Consider the following 9,126-nt stretch of genomic DNA (forward strand, 5'->3'; position numbering starts at 1 on the left):
TTGACTTCCACTATTCCAGCATATGTGATCTGACAGGCATTATTGCCGGCAATAGCGCTGCTTTTCATTTGCATTAGCGCTGACTTTCTGAGAGTTGAAGTCTTTCTTGCCTTTTTTGAGAGCTATTTTTTGGTACTGCAGGATAATTTTTTGGCGCTATAGTAAATAACCCCCTATGTTTCTAGTGCGAAAAGTGATAGCCAGAAAATAGATGAGACCCTTACCCCCGAGGTTCTCTGAATGGAAGGCAGAAAAAAATAATACCTTACCATACAAAAAATTCATATATACCAATAGAGGATGTCCCATGAAATATAACAAAATCTGGGATAGATGGCTACAAGAATCAGATACCTGTTCATAATACAACCTATGCATTGCACAACGGATAGCTGTAGAGTTATAGATTGCCAATACCAGAGGATCTATGAACAAAACACAGTCACACTTTCGTACAACTCTTTATTCTGTATTTGTAAAGTACATGTTAAGGCAAATATAGACTAGGAATTAAATTGTTATTTGCAGGTATTATTCAACTATAACAAACAGTATTTCAAAAGCAAAAAGTATTGTAAGACACATTAGTCAAGAGGGTTTACAATGTCATAACTTTCTAATAAATTGTTGAATCTTTAAACTGTTGTATGCAGTAACAAGCCAAGTAACACATCTCTACAAAGAAAGAAAGAAAATCACAGATGCTTAAAGCGGAGCTCCGCCGAAATTTTTTTTTTTTAAAAGTCAGCAGCTACAAATACTGCAGCTGCTGACTTTTAAAACATGGACACTCACCTGTCCCGGGCGCCCGCGATGTCGGCACCCGAGGCCGAAACGTCTCTCCGTCCTCGGGTGCTGCCGCCTCCAACTTCGGTAAGGGAATCAGGAAGTGAAGCCGTGCGGCTTCACTTCCCGGTTCCCTACTGCGCATGCGCGAGTCGCGCAGCGCAATACGGATGGTCCCTGCTGTCTCTGGGACCCGTGTGTTTTCCAGCAGGCAGCGGGGAGGGAGCAGGAAGTGGCGTAAATAACCGCAGATTCTGCGGCTATCTATGCCGGAAGTGGGTACAGATACCTGTAATATACAGGTATCTGTACCCCCCTCCCCCCTGAAAGGTGCCAACTGTGTCACCGGAGGGGGGGAGGAATCTGATGAGTGGAAGTTCCACTTTTGAGTGGAACTCCACTTTAAAGTAAATATTCACTTAGCTGTTATTTGCATATTTTCAGGACATGTATTGTACCCGGAATAGTATGTCATAACATGTATGCAATATGGACAAACTAATAAAACCTTTTTTGTTGAAAAAAAAAATACCACTAAAAGAAAGCTCTATTTGTGTGAAAAAAAGGACGCAAATCTCATATGGGTACAGTGTTGCATGACTAAGTAATTGTTATTCAAAGTGTGAGCTCTGAAAGCTGACAATTGGTGTAAGCAGGAAGGGGGTGTAAGTGCCTGGTATTGAAGAGGTTAAAGAGTCACCTCATTCTGTTACACTTCTAAAGAGCAGTCGGATAATGCCCGCCTCGTTTCCTCTATGTAGAATTTTTGTCTCGACTAGGGGCATAATCCCGAACGTTACGGAGGCCGGGCAAAATGCAGCATTCCAGGGCTCTGCGATGGATGTTCATGTTGTGGACGCCGTACCACTCATTGGTCCTCCTGTCATAGTACTCTGCTTCGAAGGTCGTTACGAATCCACTGAAACCTCCAATCACATAAAGGAGATCCTCCAGTACTTCAATCCCGAAGCTGCTGCGTGGCCTTAACATGGAGGCGATCTCATTCCAGCTGTTGTTGGCTGGGTTATAGGCCTCGGCACTGCTCAGTATGTTAACTCCATCAAATCCTCCGACCTGTAAGAGACAACATGTGTTACTGTGTTCTACTTCATGTGGCAAAACATCTTTCGCAAGGATGATGGGTATGGTCCTAATGGTCCCCATAACATGAAGGACCTTGTCTGAATATAGCATGTAATCCTTACAGTGTGGAAGGGCCCACTGTATTTTTAATTTTCTTTTGTTCCCAGAGTTAGGCTTTAAGAGCATACACTTCTAGATTCTTGCTATTAACTTTTTTGGCCTTATTAGCCTTCGGCCCGAATTTCTTGACTTCATAGCTAAGCTCCATTAACTGCCATGTCCATGTCCAATGAAAACACCCTTACTGACTGCTAAGGCTGCCTCACTGGACAATGGAAAGGACAATTATTTGTGACTCAGTGGTAAAGTGGATGGGCGAGGTGTCTGTCAGAGTTAAGGCCCATACACACGATCGGATATTCCGACAACAATTGTCCGATGGAGGTGTTTTGTCAGATAATCCGACCGTCTGTATGCTCCATCGGACAGTTGTTGTTGGAATTTCCGACAACAAATGTTGGCTGGCCATGCTCTCACATTGTCCAATTATCCGATTATTGTCGTATTATCCGATCGTGTGTACACAAGTCCGTCGGACTAAAATCCAAAGTACAAACACGCATGCTCCGAACCAATGCTAACCATCAGACAACATTAGCAGAAGTTGCCCAAAGGGTGGTGCTAAAGAACAGAAAAACGTTGTTTCGTGAATGTTGGCTGAAAAAGTTCTGCCGTCTGTATGCAGAACAAGTTCACGGCCAACGCCCTTCGCACAAAAATGCACGGATTTGTCTGATGGAAATCCAATCGTGTGTACGAGGCTCTATAACTGCAATTCTCTGCTTCCCATCCCATCTCTGGATTCCTGAGAATTATTGTATTCTGATAACTGTGGGCTGTCTAAAGCCTCGAGCTTTAGAGCCACCTTTGAGCCATGCTCCATTTAAGCCACACCCATTCCCACTTAAACCATTTTACCTGCTGCAGTCCCACCTTCAAATGAATACCCCACCCCCTAATTATAGCAAGACTCCGCCTACAGACAAAAAAGTGTCCCTATAAAAAATAATTTTGCAATGTTGGCAACTATGCACTGATGATAGGTGCAATGCTTTCCAGGATCCTTAGTTAAAAAGAAATAAAATGCACATTTCTTTCCTGCAAAAATATGTGCATTTATTTTTTTTTTACCAAAAGGTAAACACATTCTTTAAAGTGAAGTCAAGTCAAGCCCATTTTTCCTAGTTTTGGATGGAGTAGGGAAGGATTAGTACTCCTATCAGGGGCTCTGTTAGAGAGATATCCAGTTCTTCTGACAAAGGTTTCACCAGACGCATGCTGCAAATTATATTTCAATCTCATTTGTGTAGAAAGGAATCATTACACATACCGCATAGACCAGATCTCCATAGGCGATGACACCGACATCACCGCATTGCTTCAACATTGGGGCGATCATGCTCCATTGGTCTGTATTTGGGTTGTAGACTTCTGCTGTAGAGAGGTGTTCTTCTGCATCGAATCCCCCACATATATAGATCTGTAAAAACATATTAAAAGTGATTTTAAACTCTTTGCTTTTGATAGACTCAATGGCATTGGGGGAAAAACGCATAGGTGTGAATAGGCCATAACAGTACAGCAATACATCAGAAGCTTAATATAGCTCAATGGCAGCTGAAACACCCCAGTGTGTTACCTCCATTGTTGCTTACTTAAAGTGGTTTTAAAGGCAGAAGTTGTATTTTGCCTACTACATTCTAAGAAGTAAGGTAGAAAAACTTTTGCATGTAGCTCCCCCCACAGCCCCCCCTAAATCAGCTCTCTCCTTCATTGACTCAGATACAGCAGTAGGAAATGCTCCCGCTGCAGTCAATTACAGACAGTGATGAGGGAGTGAGAGGCGGGGCCAAGCCTGTGTGTGTCCATAGGCTTGGGAGCGAGCACGCAACCAGGGGGAGGAGCCAGGAGCACCTGTGGGGGATCCGAGAAGAGGAGGATCGGGGTTGCTCTGTGCAAAACCATCGCACAGAGCAGGTAAGTATAAAATGTTTTTTATTTTGTAAAGAAAAACTGTACCTTTTACAATCATTTCAAAGTCAACCTGAACAATACCCAGTACTCTGCTTATACTGGTAATTTGCTTGTCTGTTTTGTGCATAATAATTGTGTAAATAAATTCTTTCTTCACTGCTTAGCAGGTCCCTGACCTGGAAGAAGGAACGTCCTCTGACACCCATGTCATTGCTGAGTCTTGTAGCGGCCCAGTGGTCAGGGGATGGAAACATTTTAAGCTGCAGTGGACAAAGGCATCCTACGCTCAAAGAAATGTTTGAATGCTGAAGAAACCGATGGAGGCTGCAGCTCTAGAATGTAGGTGTGTGTAAGACCATTTAGTTTTTAAGTGGGTGTCTATATCTTACCTTCCTATTGAGGGTGGTGGCTTTTGCATGGCTTCTTATTTTATTCATTGGAGCTATAAGATCCCATTGATTGGTTTCTGGGTCGTAACATTCTGCAGATTTCAGGTGAAAATGGCCATCAAACCCGCCCATGGCATAGATTTTGTTTTCCAGGATTGCCGTGCTGACTTTGCAGCGCTTATCATTCATTGGAGACACGCGCTTCCAGATCTTCCTGACTGGGTCAAACCATGTTACGCTGCTCCGGTCATTTATGCCATCAAACCCTCCAACCAGGTACACATAACCATTTAGGTATACCGTTCAATGGTGAGCCCTGGGGCTTTCCATATCATAGGTAATGTCAACCCAGCGGTCGGCTCTGCAGTCGTAGGCCTCCATGGTTTTGGTAGGGTCATTAGAGCTACAGCCGCCAGTGGCGAGTAGAATTGCACTTGGCAGGCGTGGCCTTGTCATTGGATTCATGAACTCTGACCTGGAGGATCCATTCGCATTTAAGTCATTATTTGTCTTCAGCACACTGGTGACAATATTCATACATTCTTTGTTGTCCTTTACATGGATGTTGGTCATCACGTTGTTCATCAAATACGTGTTGTGTATCAAGCCCATTCGAACCTAGGGAAGAAGAGAAAAAGGAGTTTTATATTGTAAAGATCAACAAAACTCAACAGACAATCATCGATATACAACAGTCCAATATAACATTGGCACCACATAAGCTGTGAAGTATAATGTTTCCTTATCCAAAGAATACTGATAAGGAAGCAAACTTTACTCAGTGCTGTTACAAATTTCATTTATAATTTCACAGTACCAGAGGAGTGCTTCATTGGAGGGGTGGTGGTAAGGTTCAATGACACTGGGTTCTACTAGGCCTCTGTGGTACATGATGATCAGCGGCAGTCTGTCTGGGACCGGTGCAATGGAGACACCCTGAAAAGGAAACCTAAATGTCCCTGTTCCTCCAGAACTATATACATCTGTACCTGAGCTTTTCCTAACCAGCAGAGCTTTCTCTCTACCTTACTGCCTCAGTGTGGGTGGTGCAAATGATGTTCACCCCTTATAGGGACCTTTGTCAAGATGACTGCCCAATTCTTGTGGGACATCAGTATCCAAAAAGATCACAGTCCTCCCCAAGATGGCCACATGGAGCCCAAGATCAAAGATGTTTTCTTCCCACTGGACTCCTGCCAACCTGAAGAAGAAGCCCAGTGCCACCTACCTTCAAGTTGGAGGATGTACCACAGCTTGCCCTGTTTACATAATGGTTGAAGTTGGCAGAAATCCAACTTTCCCCAAGAAAACTCTGTCAGCTATGGCCAAGGAGCCTATAGAGAAACAAATGTGATCTAGCCATAAATGGGTTGTGATTGCAAACAATTTCAGACATCGAAAGGTACCTTTTAAACAGTTTAAGAGGAGGGTCACTCTGAAAAAAATAAAAGTCAGCAACTACAAATCCTGTAGCTGCTGATTTTTAATAAAAGTACACTTACCTGTCTAGGGATCCAGCATAGGCATCCTAACTTTGGGAAGCCAGCTATGCTGCTTTCTGCTTCAAAGCCAGCTGCCCACTGCACATGCGTGAGCTTTGCTGCACTTTGTGAATGGTCCTGCAGTCTTCTAGGACCCAGAAGACTGGGGAGGGAGGGGAAGAGGAGAAGAACTTCTACTCGGATTGCCTAGATCTGAGCAAAAGTGGGAGCCAGATACCTGTCAAAACTAGGTGCCTGCCTCCCCCCACAAAAAAAGAGGTACAGATGTGCCAAATGTGGCAGTGGAGGAGGACTTAAAGCGGACTTCCCCCTTTGGGTGGAGTTCCACTTTGAGATTACCTAAAACATTTTGTGTACATTTTTACAACCCGTGAGCAGGAAAGGGTTAAACACCTTCACTATTTTTCTCAAAGAAGTTCTTCAACAGGGATGCTGATTGCACTGGGCACGAATGCACCTCCAATCTGTACAACAAATACGGGCTATTGTTTTTCTTGCAGCGGGGGGTGATTTACTATAACTGGAGAGGAGAGTGCAAAACCTGGTGCAGCTCGGCATAGGAATTAATCAACTTCCAGGTTTTTGGTGAAAGCTTAAAGTATAACTGAAGGCAAAGGGTTTTTTTAGTTTTGGATGGAGGGGAGAGGGATTAGAGAACACCTGTCAGTTTTTTTTGTTGTCTGTGTCCCTGTTAGGGACTCGGAGTATCATCCTCTCTATTTGACCTGTTTACCATTATCATTGAAAGTAAAAGAACATCCCAAATTTTGGGTTGTCCCCAGAAAAGTAATAGAGGGGAAAATCTTAGGGACACTATTTCTGGTGAATCTCCCCAATGGGACAAATATGGCAAAAATAAACCTTACAGGGGTTATAACCCTCCCTTATGCTATCCAAAATGGAAAAAAAAAGTTTAGCCTACTTTAATTGAACAAGCTGGAGTTAGAAGCTGATTGGATACTATGCAGAGCTGCACCAAATTTTGCTCTCTCCATTTTTAATAAATCAACCCCAATGAGTAAATGGAGTTCTCCACCTTACCTTAGGCAGTAGGGTGGTGATGTATTGCCTACGTTCATTTGGGTTGTGCTCAATCCATTTGATGATGGCTTCAAAGATGACTTCTTCCCTTTTAACATTAAGATCATCTCTGTTGATCAGATCCTCAAACTCTGTAATGGACAGATCCACAAGCTCCTCAGAGGTCGATGCAATTTCCTGAAAGTGGTGAAGAATGTATGCATGGCAGTTTTCATGCAGCTCGGGGCAATTAAATTGGCTGGACAATCTGTCAATACCAATGCAGTTCTCAGGACATAGCTGGCTAATAAGGAAATTTGCGCAAAGGCATTTTAGACCCAGGATGATGAATTGGTCTGCAGCCATAAACAGTTTTCTCACATTCTCGGAGTTGATGGATATTTTTCTGTTGTAGGCGTATTGAATGATCAACCTCATCATGTCCGGAGTAATTCCAGGAATGTCGTACACGTTCTTTTCAGTCTTTGTACATCTTCCAGAAAACAGTTTCCTGGGAGGAGAAGAATTCACATTACATTGCTTTTTTTAAACAAAAAATTTTATTCATTCAATATGTTTTTTGGGGATTTACAGTAACACAAAAATTACATGTAGCTCAGTAGTTCATGGTAGCCCAGGTAAAGTGAATGTCAAGCAAAAACATTTAGCAGCAGAGTAAAACCTTCTTAGAACAGAAGATATTCTTCCCATTTGGGGTGCGTGGCCGATCCTTGAGGAGCCCTGGCACCTGCGAGCCTTGGTCTCCCTATCCTGACCTCCAGCGGCCATTCTCTAGGAGTTAGAGTACTTAATGATGCCCTTGGGTATGTAAGAGTTTACACTTTTATTTTGAAACTGAATCTGTGGACGGTACATGTATATCTTGATTCTAATGTAATTTACATTGCTGCGTTATCTCATTTGGTCTCTGCCATTTTGATATCTTTGTACTGTTATTTATTTTTCAATAAACAACATTTAAAACCGGAAAAAAAAAAAAAAAGAACAAAAGATATTCACATGTTTCATTCCATCACATCTTCCAAGAATAAGTGGATAATTCCTCATTTCAGGACAGCAAGCAGAACCATGCAAATAATTTCCTTCCACCACATTGGCCAGCTGCACATCCAGAACCACTGGGATATAGTGCAAATATTGGCTAATATGGAGCCATTCATTCCAAACTGCATACAGCTTCTTTTTTTTTTCTGAGCCCGCACAAAAAACAAAACATAAAAAGGAACCAAAAAAATCTTATGTGAGTACACACACAAAAAAAGTGCACTAGGGTGTATCAAATGGTCACCACCCAAAGAGGAAGGATCCCTCCCTTACCCCCTGGAGTGCAAAATTACTGACAGTGGTAAGTCACACTTATGTCCAGCTAGAAGCCCCCCTGATTTAAGGGAGGCAGGAACCTAATGGCCACACATCCCCCCCTGAAGGAGTAGGACCTTACCCTGACCCCCCGGGGCGCAAGACTCCTGACAGGGGCAAGGCTCAAACATGGTCTACCTAGTCAAAAGGCCTGGTGGACCCCTCTCCTCATGACCAGCTGAAGCAAACCACTGAGTACTAAGTAAGGGGCTCTCCTGAAGAGAGTCCCCCATGTTCAGGGGAGGAAGGAATCTAATAGCCACACATCCCCCCCCCCTAGACTTCAGGGTAGACCCAAGGGCCCACACCCAGCATCCAAGTGGAAGAAACACAAAAGAAAAAGTAGAGTGACAAAACAGTGGAGAAAAATCAAATAGTTCTGGTACTGGTGCACTGAATAAGCCTTGCAGCCTGGTAGCAAAAATTGCCTCAGTTTAGCCAAAAGGGCTAGCCCATAGAAGCGCTGTGCAGAAAAAAAGCAAGCGACATGGCCATGTGCCTTTATCCCACCGGTTCCCAAGCCCAAGATCCTAACCAGGAAGCCTTTGCAGACTATTTGGCCATCAGAAATTTGTAGAATTACGAGGAATTATGGACTATTATACTGTATATAGGGGGTGGGCTCCCGTCTATTTCCCTGTGGACTGGCTGATGGCTTTGTGGCATTTTGCTGATCTGTTGGTGAGCTTTATTTTAATAACTGTACTGTGTGAAATATGCCGGTACAATCCTCATATAGTTATAGGTATAGCTATCCCAGCTTCTTTTATAGGCACCCTGGAATCTATTTATTTTCTATTCTCTTGGATCCTTGTGCAATTACTCTTTCAGAGGATAATATTTACAAGTCAGGAGACTTCATTCTTTGCAACATTAATTGCAATGTAGAGGTGAGCAAGAATGCCTGTCAAGGATGTTTGGGAATATAACTA

General features: G+C 43.2%; 1 pseudogene; it reads right to left on the reverse strand.

Moving 5' to 3' along the window:
* Positions 1–1,350: 1,350 nt before the first annotated feature.
* Positions 1,351–7,270, reverse strand: LOC141102592 (kelch-like protein 10; annotated as a pseudogene).
* Positions 7,271–9,126: the final 1,856 nt, after the last annotated feature.

The sequence above is a fragment of the Aquarana catesbeiana genome, linkage group LG07 (genome assembly GCF_042186555.1).
Source record: "Aquarana catesbeiana isolate 2022-GZ linkage group LG07, ASM4218655v1, whole genome shotgun sequence".
Classification (NCBI taxonomy): Eukaryota; Metazoa; Chordata; class Amphibia; order Anura; family Ranidae; genus Aquarana; species Aquarana catesbeiana.